General features: G+C 40.9%; 2 pseudogenes; both read right to left on the minus strand.

The window, feature by feature from the left end:
• Nucleotides 1-47: 47 nt before the first annotated feature.
• On the minus strand, nucleotides 48-5,791 carry LOC124046926 (annotated as a pseudogene).
• A 4,226-nt stretch (nucleotides 5,792-10,017) lies between these two features.
• Nucleotides 10,018-16,261, minus strand: LOC124046432 (annotated as a pseudogene).
• Nucleotides 16,262-17,095: the final 834 nt, after the last annotated feature.

A 17,095-nucleotide genomic window follows, 5' to 3' on the forward strand; every position in this document is an offset into this window, starting at 1 on the left:
AGGGCGGGACATCTATGGTATTGATAAACCTAATCTCCAAACAACACTCACAGTTCATCCTTCGTACAGTCCCCAGTGCGGACCACCATCACTGTGTCCGAGGGTTTTACCATCCTCCAGGCGTACTTACACGGGTGCTCCTTGTTGCAGTCCTTCTGCCAGTAGATGACGTTCCTGCGGTTTAGGTTGGCTCCAGCACAGGCGTCGTACCTCCAGCCCCCTCCCGCCACACCCCAAAACTTCAGTTCTGCACAGTTCTGGAAGTAGTTGTCGTTGTCTCGGTCCATGGTGGTAAACCTCTAGTTCTCTGTGTCTTGGGTGAGAGTGTCTAAGGCAGAGCCCTGGAACAGACCAAGATGCAGCCTGAGCCCAAACCGCTCTTCCTCCACCATAAAAGGACATACTCGCCCATCTTGGTGATGGCAATCTTTGTTCACTAGCTTGACACATAGCTTGTAGCGTCCAGGCCCTTGGGAGAGGTGGTGGAGGAGTTCATTCCCCAGCCAGTGGTCACCAGTCAGGAACCCTGTGTAACGTCGTTCTTCGTTTGTAGAAAGAGAGTCGGATCGAAATGCAGCGTGGTGGTTACTCATGACTTTAATGAAAAAAGTGACACATGAAATAACTATACAAATACAAAAACAACAAACGGAACGGGAAACCTAATTACAGCCTATCTGGTGAAACTACACACAGACAGGAATAATCACCCACGAAATACACAGTGAAACCCTGGCTACCTAAATACGGTTCCCAATTAGAGACAACGAGAATCACCTGACTCTGATTGAGAACCGCCTCAGGCAGCCAAGCCTATACAACACCCCTACTCAGCCGCAATCCCCAAATACTACAAACCCCAATACGAAAAATACAATAACCCCATGTCACACCCTGGCCTGAACAAATAATAAAGAAAACACAAAATACTACGACCAAGGCGTGACAGAACCCCCCCCTAAGGTGCGGACTCCTGGACGCACCTCAAAACCATAGGGAGGGTCCGGGTGGGCGTCTGTCCATGGTGGCGGTTCCGGCTTGGGACGTGGACCCCACTCCATTAAAGTCATAGTTCCTCCCCTTCGCGCCCTGGGATAATCCACCCTCGCCGCCGACCATGGCCTACTGAGAGGAAGCCCAGTACTTAGATGAAGCTCATGCTGGTAGTAGGCTCCGGTAGATCCTGGCTGGCTGGCGGTTCTGGAAGATTCTGGTTGACTAGCAGATCTGGAAGAGACTGGTTGACTGGCAGATCTGGAAGAGACTGGTAGACTGGCAGATCTGGAAGAATCTGGTTGACTGGCAGATCTAGAAGATCATGGCTGACTGGCGGATGTAGCTGCTCCATGCAGGCTGACAGCTCCTTGCAGACTGACAGCTCTTTGCAGACTGACAGCTCTGGCTGCTTCATGCAGACTCACAGCTCTGGCTGCTTCATGCAGACTGACAGCTCTGGCTGCTTCGAACAGACTGACAGCTTTGACTGCTACATGCAGGCTGACAGCTCTGACTGCTTCATACAGACTGACAGCTCTGGCTGCTTTATGCAGACTGACAGCTCTGACTGCTCCATGCAGGCTGACAGCACCCTGCAGACTGGCAGCTCTTTGCAGACTGACAGCTCCTTGCAGACTGACAGCTCCTTGCGGACTGGCAGCTCTTTGCAGACTGACAGCTCTGGCTGCGTCATGCAGACTGACAGCTCTGACTGCTCCATGCAGGCTGACAGCACCCTGCAGACTGGCAGCTCCTTGCAGACTGACAGCTCCTTGCAGACTGGCAGCTCTTTGCAGACTGACATCTCTGGCTGCTTCATGCAGACTGACAGCACCTTGCAGACTGACAGCTCCCTGCAGACTGGCAGCTCAGGCTGCTCCGAACAGGCAGGAGGCTCCGGCAGCGCTGTAGAGGAGGAAGGCTCTGATAGCGCTGAACAGGCGGGAGACTCCGACAGCGCAGGAGGGAAGGAAGGCTCTGATAGCGCTGAACAGACAGGAGACTCCGGTAGAGCAGGAGAGGAGAAAGGCTCCGACAGCGCTGGAGAGGCGGGAGACTCCGACAGCACAGGAGAGGCGAGGCGCACTGTAGGTCTGATGCGTGGTGCTGGCACTGGTGATACTGGAGCGAGGACATGCACAGGAAGCCTGGTGCGGGGAGCTGCTACCGGAGGACTGGTGTGTGGAGGTGGCTCTGGATAGACCGGACCGTGCAGGCGCACTGGAGCTCCTGAGCACCGAGCCTGCCCAACTTTACCTGGCTCGATGCCCACTCTAGCCCGGCCAATACGAAGGGCTGGTATGAACCGCACCGGGCAATGCACCCGCATTGGAAACACTGTGCGCTCCATAGCATAACACGGTGTCTGCCCGGTCTCTCTAGCCCACCGGTAAGCACAGGGAGTTTGCGCAGGTCTCCTACCTGGCATAGCCATCCCTTTAAGCCTCCCCCCCAAAAAATTTGGGGCTGCTTTTCGGGCTTCCAACCGCTTCGCCGTGCTGCCTCCTCATACCAGCGCCTCTCCGCTTTACCCGCCTCTATTTCTTCCTTGGGACGGCAATATTCTCCAGACTGAGCCCAGGGTCCTTTACCGTCTAATATCTCCTCCCAGGACCAGAAGTCCTTATATCGCTGCTCCTCACAATTAACAGGGAGAGTAGGCTCAGGTCTGACTCCTGACTCTGCTACTCTCTCCCTGAGCCCTCCCCCAATAAATATTTGGGGGTGACTTTCAGGTTTCGCTCTGCACCGCCGTGTCTTTCTTTTCGACTCCATTCGCCTATAGCCCTCTTCGCACTGCTCCAGCGAATCCCAGGCGGGCTCCGGAACTCTCTCTGGGTCTGCCGCCCACCTGTCTATTTCTTCCCACGTCGTATACTCCAAGCCTCTGCTGTCCATAACGTCCTCCCTTCGCTGCTGCCTGTTAGTGTGGTGGGTGATTCTGTAACGTCGTTCTTCGTTTGTAGAAAGAGAGTCGGACCGAAATGCCGCGTGGTGGTTACTCATGACTTTAATGAAAAAAGTGACACATGAAATAACTATACAAATACAAAAACAACAAACGGAACGAGAAACCTAATTACAGCCTATCTGGTGAAACTACACAGAGACAGGAACAATCACCCACGAAATACACAGTGAAACCCCGGCTACCTAAATACGGTTCCCAATCAGAGACAACGAGAATCACCTGACTCTGATTGAGAACCGCCTCAGGTAGCCAAACCTTTACAACACCCCTACTCAGCCGCAATCCCCAAATACTACAAACCCCAATACGAAAAATACAATAACCCCATGTCACACCCTGGCCTGAACAAATAATAAAGAAAACACAAAATACTACGACCAAGGCGTGACACCCTGCTTGTATTCGATACAGGTGCGGTTGAAGTCCACGCTGCTGTTAACCGTGATGTGCTGTACTACTGTCCAACTACCCTCTTGAATGGCGCAGTAGGCCAGGATGGGGAAATCACCAGGCTGAATCAGGTACACTCCATCTCTGGCCTGAACCCCTGAACCCATCAACATCTCATAACAGTATCTGGGGTACTCTGCAGGGTGAAATAGCAACAAACTGAATTAACACCCACAATACTTAGATCACACAAAGAGTTGATGGGTAACATGAGGTCAAGCCAAGTAAATCAAAGCAGATAATCTGGATTGCTTTTTCTAAGCATTAATTACACCTATTCAAGGTACTATGATGATGATTAAAGGGATACTTCAGGATTTTGGAAATTAAATGATCTACTTCCCCAGACTCAGATGAACTGGTGGATTTGTATGTCTCTGCATGCAGTTTGAAGGAAGTTGCTAACTAGTGTTGGCACAATGACTGGAAGTCTATGGCAACTGCTAGCATGCTAGTAGATACCATAGACTTCCAGACATTGCGCTAATCCTAATTAGCATTGGCACGGGAAACTACCTATAACTTTCGTCATACAGGATGAAGACTCAGAGACATAAAAATGGTATCCACCAGTTCATCTGACTCTGAGGAAGTAGATAAGGGGCTTCATTGACAAAATCCCAAAGTATCCATTGAACCTGCCACTCTCTGTCTTTTCAGCGATGGACTAATCCTTATGGATATTGGCAGTTCCAACACACATGGGATTTCAACGTGTTCATCAAACATTGATGCTCTAACATCATTTCTCAGCTGTTTAGTATGACAAAAGTGTGTCACAACGATACACTAATGCTCTTATTAGCAGATAACAAATGTGAAACGTGTAACACGTGTATAGAAAGGATGATGCAGAAGGGTCAATAAGTTATTCGGTCTAGACTTTGGCATTTGAACTACCTCCAGAATAATGGAGACTCAAAACAAACTTGTTTGTCTATCAGCAAAGATATGAGACTTAAAATTACCACACATAGCCCACACATACAGTAGGGCTTCTCATTCTACATCATCAGAGAAGTAAAGCCCTTCTCAATCAATACCATTTAAAGCCCAAATTAAATCCCCCTGAAATGATACATGACAGCTACAGATCAGACTATTTAAGGTATTTGGAAGTAAGTATTTTGATTATTATTTTTAAACACAAGTAGTGTAGGAATGTATTTGGAAATACACCGTTCCAAAACGCTATATACACACATTTTTCACATTGGTGTTTTTTCATCAGAAATGATTGCTTATGATTGCCTTCTTGTGTGAGTGTGAAATAGTACTGTTCAGATGCTTTATTCATAGATTTAAGATGTGTATTAATTAATTATTAAAATGTTTTTTTGTTGCAAAATTCTATACAGTGCCTAGTGAAAATCTATTCACCCCTTTCACAGTCTTCACAAGTTGCTGCCTTTAAGGTAAATCTAAATAAGAAAGATTAAAGGATGGACAATTAAAGGATGGAATTATTTTCCCTATAGATCTACAAAACCTGCTCCACATATTCAAAGTGAAAGAAAGAGAAAATGTTCTAAATTAACTAACAATAACATAACAAAGATGTCTTGATTGCGTAAGTCTTCACAACCCAGAGTCAATACTTCCAGCTGTGGAAGTACAGCTGTGAATAATTTAAATAATATTCTACATTTTACACATAAATACTCCCATGCATTTAAACCCAGGTCTGTTCGGTATTTGAAATAATGTATTTGGAAGTAAGTACTTGAAAATATTTTCAAATATTAGGCTTTTTATAGAACATTTTTGAAAGTACTGTCACGACTTCCGCCGAAGTCAGTCCCTCTCCTTGTTCGGGCAGCGTTCGGTGATCGTTGTCACCAGCCTTCTAGCCATCGCCGATCCACTTTTCATTTTCCATTTGTTTTGTCCTTGTCTTACACACCTGGTTTCAATCCCCCAATTACTTGTTCATTATTTAACCCTCTGTCCCCCATGTTTGTTTGTGAGTGATTGTTTATTGTATTGCGGTCCGTAATTGTGGCCTTGGATTATTTGACGTGTAATGTGATTATTGTTCAGTTAAATTGCGTACATTACTCTTATCTGCTGTCCTGCGCCTGACTCATCTACACCAGCTACACACAGACGCATTACAAGTACATTCAAATACTTCCAATAGCTGTAGTTGATTTAGGCCACATTATTTGAAAATATCAAATACCCATATTTGAACCCAAGTCTGCTACAGATACAGCCACACGTTTTACTGTAGAATCCATTTCTACATTTTGTTAGTAATGACATTACATGAATGTCCATATCATTAATTCCCTGGTTGAGAACCACCTTGTGCTCTTCAGAGGCCAGGAGACGTGTCCTTTCAGCTAGCAGGGATTCGGTATGTACTCCCATCAGACGTATCACACATCATTAGCTGCTGCTAATGCCACTGTCCATGTCCCAAAACTCTTCTAACTGGATGTTCCTTCATGTGGATTCACCCAGTGGCAATGCATCATTTCTCAAACTATTTTACTACACCCATTCAAGAGATAATTATCCATTTTTATACATGGACAAAAATATGTAATTCTACTCCTATCACAGTTCATAGCACAACATTCCACTGTATACAATGACTAGAAATCCTACTTTAGTAACAATGAAACTTACTAAACTGTTACTGCACCACTGCCTGTGTGTGCTGAGCTCTGTGACTATAAGCTGTCAAACATACAGTAAACTGTACTTTGATAGCACTAAACAGAGAGTGAAGGGTAGAGAGAGAGAGAGCAAACAGGGCTAATCAGGCTGCCAACCATAGACCCAGAGTCCACGGAGGTGCAGTCCTTTCCACACAGCCTCTACAGGCCAGTCACGACTGGACTTCAGCCTAAGCTTCCTTCATGTCACAATAGGAAACACCAAGGGTTAAAGCCAGCCTTCACTTATCTGTGTCAAGTGGGATTCATATCTCACCTTCCAAACACTTCCTCCACTCTTGGGAAGTAGAGATTGCAACCTTGGCTTGGTGTTGCAATGTCAGTTTGTTTTAGTTGATCAAGTGGAACAACAAACAAAACATCTTTTAAAATTGACTATCAATCACACACATACCATACATGTGTTTCCCCATCCCCACACCTCCTGTTTCACCTTGTTATGCAAAGAGGTATTTTAAAGCTATTTGTGATTTTAAAAACAAATTACAAAGATAGATGATCTTCAACTATAATGTCCTAAACGAAGCACAATAATGATAAGTCCTAAACAAAGCACAATAATGATAAGTCCTAAACAAAGCACCATAATGATAAATCCTAAACAAAGCACCATAATGATAAGGCCTAAACAAAGCACCATAATGATAAGGCCTAAACAAAGCACCATAATGATAAGGCCTAAACAAAGCACCATAATGATAAGGCCTAAACAAAGCACCATAATGATAAGGCCTAAACAAAGCACCATAATGATAAGTCCTAAACAAAGCACCATAATGATAAGTCCTAAACAAAGCACCATAATGATAAGTCCTAAACAAAGCACCATAATGATAAGTCCTAAACAAAGCACCATAATGATAAGTCCTAAACAAAGCACCATAATGATAATAAGGCCTAAACAAAGCACCATAATGATAAGGCCTAAACAAAGCACCATAATGATAAGTCCTAAATAAAGCACCATAATGATAAGGCATAAACAAAGCACCATAATGATAAGTCCTAAACAAAGCACCATAATGATAAGTCCTAAACAAAGCACCATAATGATAATAAGGCCTAAACAAAGCACCATAATGATAAGTCCTAAACAAAGCACCATAATGATAATAAGGCCTAAACAAAGCACCATAATGATAAGTCCTAAACAAAGCACCATAATGATAATAAGTCCTAAACAAAGCACCATAATGATAAGTCCTAAACAAAGCACCATAATGATAATAAGGCCTAAACAAAGCACCATAATGATAACAAGGCCTAAACAAAGCACCATAATGATAAGTCCTAAACAAAGCACCATAAGGATAAGTCCTAAACAAAGCACCATAATGATAAGTCCTAGACAAAGCACCATAATGATAAGGCCTAAACAAAGCACCATAATGATAATAAGGCCTAAACAAAGCACCATAATGATAAGTCCTAAACAAAGCCATAATGATAAGGCCTAAACAAAGCACCATAATGATAAGGCCTAAACAAAGCACCATAGGGATAAGGCCTAAACAAAGCACCATAATGATAAGGCCTAAACAAAGCACCATAATGATAAGTCCTAAACAAAGCACCATAATGATAAGTCCTAAACAAAGCCATAATGATAAGGCCTAAACAAAGCACCATAATGATAAGTCCTAAACAAAGCCATAATGATAAGGCCTAAACAAAGCACCATAATGATAAGGCCTAAACAAAGCACCATAATGATAAGTCCTAAACAAAGCCATAATGATAAGGCCTAAAACAAAGCACCATAATGATAAGGCCTAAACAAAGCACCATAATGATAAGGCCTAAACAAAGCACCATAATGATAAGGCCTAAACAAAGCACCATAATGATAAGGCCTAAACAAAGCACCATAATGATAAGGCCTAAACAAAGCACCATAATGATAAGGCCTAAACAAAGCACCATAATGATAAGGCCTAAACAAAGCACCATAATGATAAGTCCTAAACAAAGCCATAATGATAAGGCCTAAACAAAGCCATAATGATAAGGCCTAAACAAAGCACCATAATGATAAGGCCTAAACAAAGCACCATAATGATAAGGCCTAAACAAAGCACCATAATGATAAGGCCTAAACAAAGCCATAATGATAAGGCCTAAACAAAGCACCATAATGATAAGGCCTAAACAAAGCACCATAATGATAAGTCCTAAACAAAGCACCATAATGATAAGGCCTAAACAAAGCACCATAATGATAAGGCCTAAACAAAGCACCATAATGATAAGGCCTAAACAAAGCACCATAATGATAAGGCCTAAACAAAGCACCATAATGATAATGATAAGGCCTAAACAAAGCACCATAGGGATAAGGCCTAAACAAAGCACCATAATGATAAGGCCTAAACAAAGCACCATAATGATAAGTCCTAAACAAAGCACCATAATGATAAGGCATAAACAAAGCACCATAATGATAAGTCCTAAACAAAGCACCATAATGATAATAAGGCCTAAACAAAGCACCATAATGATAAGGCCTAAACAAAGCACCATAGGGATAAGGCCTAAACAAAGCACCATAATGACTAATAAGGCCTAAACAAAGCACCATATGGATAAGGCCTAAACAAAGCACCATAGGGATAAGGCCTAAACAAAGCACCATAATGATAATAAGGCCTAAACAAAGCACCATAGGGATAAGGCCTAAACAAAGCACCATAATGATAAGGCCTAAACAAAGCACCATAATGATAAGTCCTAAACAAAGCACCATAATGATAAGGCATAAACAAAGCACCATAATGATAAGTCCTAAACAAAGCACCATAAACCTAAACAAAGCACCATAATGATAAGTCCTAAACAAAGCACCATAATGATAAGGCATAAACAAAGCACCATAATGATAAGTCCTAAACAAAGCACCATAATGATAAGTCCTAAACAAAGCACCATAATGATAAGTCCTAAACAAAGCACCATAATGATAAGGCATAAACAAAGCACCATAATGATAAGTCCTAAACAAAGCACCATAATGATAAGGCCTAAACAAAGCACCATAATGATAAGTCCTAAACAAAGCACCATAATGATAATGATAAGTCCTAAACAAAGCACCATAATGATAAGCTAAATAAACATAAGCACCATAATGATAAGTCCTAAACAAAGCACCATAATAATAAGTCCTAAACAAAGCACCATAATGATAAGTCCTAAACAAAGCCATAATGATAAGTCCTAAACAAAGCACCATAATGATAAGTCCTAAACAAAGCACCATAATGATAAGGCCTAAACAACTTATCTTCATGATGATTAAATATACAGTAAATTGTGTGGTGGTTAATTTCTGTATTATCAAATGAGAAGAGAAGAGACAAACGTATCACACAAGTCAAGAGTTATACTGAAACTGAACCTTTATTAGGGAGAGCTTTGAAATAGCGATGGCTGGTCTGATGATTCCTTGAGAGCCCCGAGACAAAAGTAAAAAAAGGTATTTTATAGCCAAGATACACCCCTTTCAACCTTGGGGCCAAAGGTTAAGATTTGTATGAAAGGTACCTATAATACATAGCAGAATGTATCTGCTGTGTCAACAGTTATCATTGTATAGACCAGTGTCTGGCCCTGCGACTCCAAACTGGAACTCTCTCTCCCTGGTACGGTATAGAACAGAAACATTCATCCATGCCCTTGAATGCTCTTTAGGTTTTATCACGCAAAAGACATCGTAAATCTCATGTCAGTTTGATCTCCCAGAGGTCCATCCTCAGTAGAACACACATAAAACTGTTAAGAATACTGTATTCTGTTGAATGAAACAACCATTTATGCAATAAAAGTATTATAACGTAATCTTGCAATTTTGCTCTCACATTCCCCCATTTCAAGAGTCCTCTCAACTTAAAAGAAAATTACAAGATTTAAGAACATTCATTCACGTCAAAAATGTATATACAGTTTATTCTACATAAACCAAGAAGCATAAAAGCAATAACTCATTGCATGGGTTCCTGCACATGACCGGCTGCTGTAGCACTGGCTCAGCCTCCTTCCAAGAAACTCAGCACGGCCTCCTATTTCAACCACCAACACATTTTCAAAGCATTCTAGCAATTTGTCTGGGAAGGTTATGTTACAGTCACCTGCACAAACCCATGAAGAAAAACAAAAAATGCATACAGTTTATAAGATTCAAAGCTATATCTTCATAGACAGTGAAAAGCACATGTTTAATGCATAATGCAGTGCATGCAACAATGGAGTTTAATAAAATAAGCTTTAGTTATCTATCACACTCCTATGGATCAGCATGGTGGAAATAACTATTTCCATCCCAGAAACTAAAATTAGCATATCTTGTTGGACAAATCCAGGTAGTGACTCCTGGTTAAAGTAAAATGTATTCCATTGGTGCCTAATGAACTTGACTCAAGACAAGCATCATGATTCCACTATTTATAAGGCAATGCCTATAGAGCAAATAGATTAGGATCAGTTTCACTCTCCAGATCAGAGTTCACCCTCTCCATTCACCAGGGCATGCTTAGAATAGTGTCAACATCTTTAGTTCATAACAATCAAAACAATCAATCCCTAATACATTCATGGCTTCACTCATATAGTTATTAACATACTAAACTCAAATCAATCCTTCTGTTTTAAAAATCATTCAGTTTCCAAATCATAATTAAAAACCCAATTCATTATCCAACCAAAATCTTGAATGACAATGCTCAGTGATTCAAATTGGTCCTAACACTCAAAGTAAAAAAAACTCAATTTAACACACACATTGGCAGAATGTACATTTATATTAACATCCAGTATAATTATCCCATAATTCTACTATTACATTTTTGTATCACGATTATAATACAGATCAGTATCTCAATGCATTCTTAATCTAAATTACTATAATTTAATGTATTGTAGACCTCTACAATCAACCTGATACCCCAAAAGTCTAAAACAATTTTGGGCAGTTGACAAACCCCCTCCTTCAGGCACGGATTCTTCTGGCGTCCTTTTTATCTTCTTCAGATAGCTTTACAGTTCAAAGTGGATGGCCGTGATAATGTCCCAATTTCAATGTCTCACCTGAGCCGCCATCACCTTTACCACCCATTATGTCTTGTCCGTTCGTCAACCAGTATACCAACAACACAAGAGAAGTTTAGAACAGATCTCTCCCCATGCTCACTCCATGTGGACTCCTCTCACACTCCTGAGAAAAGACATGAGAGAAAAGCAGTTGATAGCTTAGTTTGGATGCTGTACACCGGTTGCTGGCTCGGACTCATTTCTCTCGGTAGAAGTGGTGCGGACAGGGTCGTATTGAACGCCTTTGTCACTCTTCTTCAGCCAGTTAGAGGGGGTTTTGAGGTACACACACTGTTCGGTCCAATTATCTCTTCCATTGCATTAAGATACCGTCTGATGTCACTTTTCATGATAGCCCCGAGAGGACAGATCAGAACAACAGTTTAGTTCCATTCATTAACTATATGATAAATGATTACTTTTACCAATGATTCTTAATACAAATGGCTAAACATATGTCAAAGCGAATAACAACACATTCTATTGAAACTATTCTTTCAAATTGGCTTATACTCCCTATCACACTGTCAACTTTATCGCAGAGCCACAGGATCAGGACGTTAGACCTATAACCCATTGGGAACAGAAAAAACAACACAACAATACACTCCTTCACATATCACTCCATATACATCACTCAGGGTGTGCAAACTTCAATCCAAAACTTCAGAGGACTGTACCCTCCTCATTTTTAACACTTTACTCTCCATGAGAGAAAAAAAAACTGGTCAAAAAAATAAAACAAAAATTAAAATAACAAAATCAAATTAAAATCTTTACTCTTAAGAACTCCATAAAGAAAAATGATTGCACCCATATGGTCATAGGAAAATAGACTTAGTCAAAGGCAATGCCCTCTCCTTCTTCCAAATCACAAATATCATAATTATCAATATTACAAATGACCTTGAAATCAGTATTACAAATGACATTAAATACATTATCCAAATGGCTTTCCAACAGTTATCATTGTATAGACCAGTGTCTGGCCCTCCGACTCCAAACTGGAACCATCTCTCTCTGGTACGGTATAGAACAGAAACATTGACTCATGCTCTGGAATGCTCTTTAGGTTTTATCACCCAAAAGACATCGTAGATCTACTTTCAGTGTTATCTCCCAGAGGCCCATCCTCAGTAGAACACACATACAATAGTTAAGAATACTCTATTCTGTTGAATAAAACAACCATTTGATGCAATACAAGTATTATAACGTAATCTTGCAATTTTGCTCTCACAATTGAAACACATTTCTTCATTATTTTGGAGTACCTCTGCACTAAGACAACACATACAAGTACCTTATGAATAGGGGAAGTAATCTTTCCTAACCATGTGACCTGACAAATAAAAACGTAGTTATACTCTCAGTCCTAGTTATCGGCTCTAACTAGGGCTTGAGTATTTCAGTATAGCCTGACTAAAAATACATGAAAACTTCAGCTTTGCTTTCGGGGCAGTGGCGGTTGCTAATAACTAATTGTGCTGTACTGCTGCCCGGCTGGCAGTCACTCTGGAGCTGTCGGCACTGACCAACACATGCTCCCACTGAGACTCACCTCTTCTCTCTCACCACTCAGTGTACCCCCTCTCGCTACCCTTTCTCTCCGACTCCATCAACCAACGGCCAACCATTCCACTCTGAAACACCACTGCCTGGCTGAACACAAAGGTGTCACATAACCTTACTGGCATTTTCATTTATAAAATAAAAATGAATTTACAATAAAACAATTTCAAGTACCATTTTAATTCATCCAACACAACTTCAATTGGTTCTCTACTGTAACCAATCAATTGCACACAATTTCATACCATTGAAATTTAGTGAGGTTAAGTCATGTTAGCAATTGTGGACAAGAGTTGGTAATCTCAGATTGTAATTCAAATTCTGTGCTCTCTGGCACTCTACAGCAGGCACTCTTTGGGCACTGTTTAGGAGCCCTCAAATTAATTTGGTAATGCTTTTGCACACATCAAAAGTCAAGTAGTGCAGATCATTGTGTCACAAGTCTATTGTGTTCTTATGTGGTTTCCAACTCTCCAACGACATGTCATCAGGACTAGACGGGAGCTTGGCATGGGCCACCATTGCGATCAGGGCAATTGTAACAGGTAATAGTCTATAACCTAGAAAACAAGAACGAAGATGACAGAAATTTCACTAACACTATTTGCACTTGTCTTAGATATATTCAAATGACCATGTACCGTAAATTAGAACCCACCTTTGCTATTTCACCTGCACTTCCTGGAACTGAACTCAAATGAGGCTCCTGGTTCCAAAACTCCTTTAGCTGCTGTTTGAACACTTGGATATTTCTGCAATGATCATTAAAAACAGAGAGGTTTTAGTTACACAAAGGACATGCCTGCACCACAAAGAATACACATCTTCATAGCTTCCAGTCAGCATGTTAAGTAAACATACCCATCCATAGATTGCGTGTCAGTTCCTCCACTTGCTGAGAGCTCTGGCCACCAATGTCTTAATACTGACTGTACCAATCGTAAACCAGCTACCAGGTGCCTGCAAGACCACATGGGATTAGTTTAGTTGGATTTTCAAGAATTTGTAAAGAAAAGTGTGTCATTGACGGTGGTACTCACTCTTCATATGGAGTAGTGAGGACCTTTTTCACTAGGGGGGAATAGGTCAACACAACAGCCAATGGAAACGCTGGGTGACTCAGACTCACCATCAAGGCTATTGGTGAAAGATAGAAAATAAATGTCATGACACTTCAACTGTAATCATTGCTTTTTACCCCTAAAAATAAAATGAAAAATGTACCTTTTTGTTATCACTGGAAGAAAATCAACAAACACACCAGTGTCTTGGATCCTGAGGGAGAAAAGAGCTGTGCTATTATAGAATCACAACTTTGTGTCAATAAAGCCTTCGATATTTCAATCTTGACAAGTTCTACCGTACCTTAAAAAATACGTAAGCAGTTCTCCAACATTTCTTTGCCACAGGGTCAAAGCTACACTCAGTCTCAGATTTCTTCCAAAGAGCACCTCTGTCATTGTGTTGTGGTCTTTTGATAACTGAAAAACAGCAGAGCGGTGGTGGAATACATTCAAATATTTGTGACAACAAGCATATCACGATGATAAGATAATGAGACAACCCACCCATTAGACAAATACAATACACTACTGATATTTCACACCTCTATGAAGTAGTCACTGTTTTTTGAACCAGCCTCATCAGTCTTGTTAGGATGGGGGGCAGAGTGTGGAAACTCCCATGGGTCCATATAGAATATCTCTTCCATGTCCTGCACACAGGCCATTTCGTTCTCCTTGTTGGCCACATCACAAGTTTTCCATGTGGCTGGCTGCTTCCTTCGACAGATACTGAGATGGTGGGTCTTCCTCTTACAGGACACAACCCGCTTCTGTCTCCCAGGGTTGTTCCCTGAACGACCTGCCGGACATCTACAGTATGAAACATAAATATGGCTGAATACTCAGAAATACTACACTCAATCATAAATTATATGAAACAATGAAAAAAGGTGTGTACGTTGTTCCAGTTGAAGATTTCATTAGTGTCAATCAGCAGTTGAACAATCCCCCGCCCCTGTTTTGGTAAAAAGCAGGATGGGGCTGGAGAAATGTAACCACTCTCAAATTCATAGAGCTACGGATGCAATGACTGACCTTTCATGATATCAAAAGTCTAGTTATAACCATGTTTTGAGGCTATATAGTGTTTGTTACATTTTCTTTGTTTACAAACATTGGAGTAAGACAAGCTTATTTTTGGTTCTGATGGGGTAAAATAGTTGAACTAAGCTCATGAGGCAAAAAAAGAGTTCTATTCTTGAAGAATCCATAGGTATCATTCATTTATACATACAAAGATGAATGTAGCAATGGCAGATTGCCCCTTTAAACCCGTACTTTTGAAATGGCAAAAATCTACCTCTTCTTCTTAACGTCTTCCTTTTTACAGAAATCCAACTAAAAGGTAAAGACATATTACAAAATCAATTTCAATTAATTGTATGGAGGTGTTACCAAAACATTGCTGATACAGTTCTATAATGTCTACAATGTGTTGTTACAGTAATTGAATAGACTGCAATTGAGAAGAATCATAACCCCTCCCTGCCGAAACTTACCTCCTTGGTGTACTTTGGATGAGAGTAGCATACTCTGTACTGGACCATGTCCTGCACTTCAAGGCTTTGATATTCTCCCTCTTCACCATCATGCTCCTCTGGCTCGTCCGAGTCCATCATCAATATCCTGGAGGGTAAAGTACACATTGCAATCAATATACATCAAAACTCCTCACACAAACACAAAGCTCTGTAATGGGAATATCCAGAGAGAGAATGTACAGCTGTTTGTATAAGAACAACTGTTTGAAGGGTTGATAGCCTAGCGAGAACCTGAATTACATCACACTGAACATACACGTAAAAAAGTCAGAGATACATTAAGGGGCAAAATTATTCCCAGGTTTTTCTTTGGGCCTATGTTTGCATAGGGAAAGAATGTGTGATTACATATCTAGCTACACCATGCAGCTGGGTAAACCTGTTTTACCCACAATTCCTCGCGGGCACGCTGTTTGTTATTTTTTAATAATGACGTAGCCAGAAAATGAGAACAAGTTTAGCTAGCTATGTTTAGTGCCACTTTTGGTTATGTTGCACATTTCACTTCATAGGAAGCTAATGGCCGTTTACCATTGTCACGATACATATCTCTCTTAAAGTTATCAGCCAGTAAAACCGGCATTGTAGTTTAAACATTTGCAGCAAGCGAGCTCGAGACAGCAGTAGAATGTGGTAGGATAGCTACAGATGAGCTCAATTAACGTTGCTTGTTAGATAACTAAAACTTCCTCGAGCTTAACCTTTTGTAATAGATAGCTTGCTATATCTGCAATCACTTACCTGTCAGTGTTGATAGACGTTCTAAGATTGTCTGATTTCACAAGGCTGGTTTTGCTATCCGTTCGCCTTGGTTTCTTAACCCAACCGGAGCCCCTGTTACTTTTCTCAACAATGACCAGACACTGTTGGGGATTCATAAATGCACTCAATGAACAATAGGAATAGTGGACTATTGTTATGCACCCCCTAGTGTTCAACATGCTTGGTGCAGTCCAATTAAAAATGTAAATATTAACTGCTTCAAATACAGAATGAATGAATTATCTATTTTTGGTAACTTTTAGGTTCATCCTATTCTCGTAGTGGATTGGATCTTTCACTGATTCACTCTAAAATACTTGTTTAATAGAACGTTAAGGCTGCTTGTATGGAGGCAATCACAACGTGACACAGTTCTCATCAGTTAGAAAGCCAATGCAAGAACATATGAACTCAAAGTGAATGAATTGTCCTTTAAATGAGAACACATCAACAATCACAAGCACACATCAACAATCACATCTGCTTTTATTGACTCATCATGCCTTGCCACACTGCATTTGCTGACTCCACAGGCTGCTGTTTCATCAGTTTGGTAGACTGATTCTGACTTCCTTATCAGAGACACACTGACTGATTGTGCAGTCCTCTAGCACTACTGTATAATACACTAGCACTACTATAAAGTACACTAGCACCACTGTATAGTACACTAGCACTACTATGTAGTACACTAGCACTACTGTATAGTACACTAGCACTACTGTATAGCACACTAGCACCAGTGTATAGTGCACTGGCACTACTGTATAAAATACAAGAACTACTGTATAATACACTATCACTACTATATAGTACACTAGCACCACTGTATAGTACACTAGCACTACCATATAGTACACTAGCAATACTATATAGTGCACTAGCACTACTGTATAGTACACTAGCACTACTATATAGTACACTAGCACTACTATATAATACACTAGCACTACTGTATAATACACTAGCACC

This window comes from Oncorhynchus gorbuscha, linkage group LG10 (genome assembly GCF_021184085.1).
Source record: "Oncorhynchus gorbuscha isolate QuinsamMale2020 ecotype Even-year linkage group LG10, OgorEven_v1.0, whole genome shotgun sequence".
NCBI classification, from domain to species: Eukaryota; Metazoa; Chordata; class Actinopteri; order Salmoniformes; family Salmonidae; genus Oncorhynchus; species Oncorhynchus gorbuscha.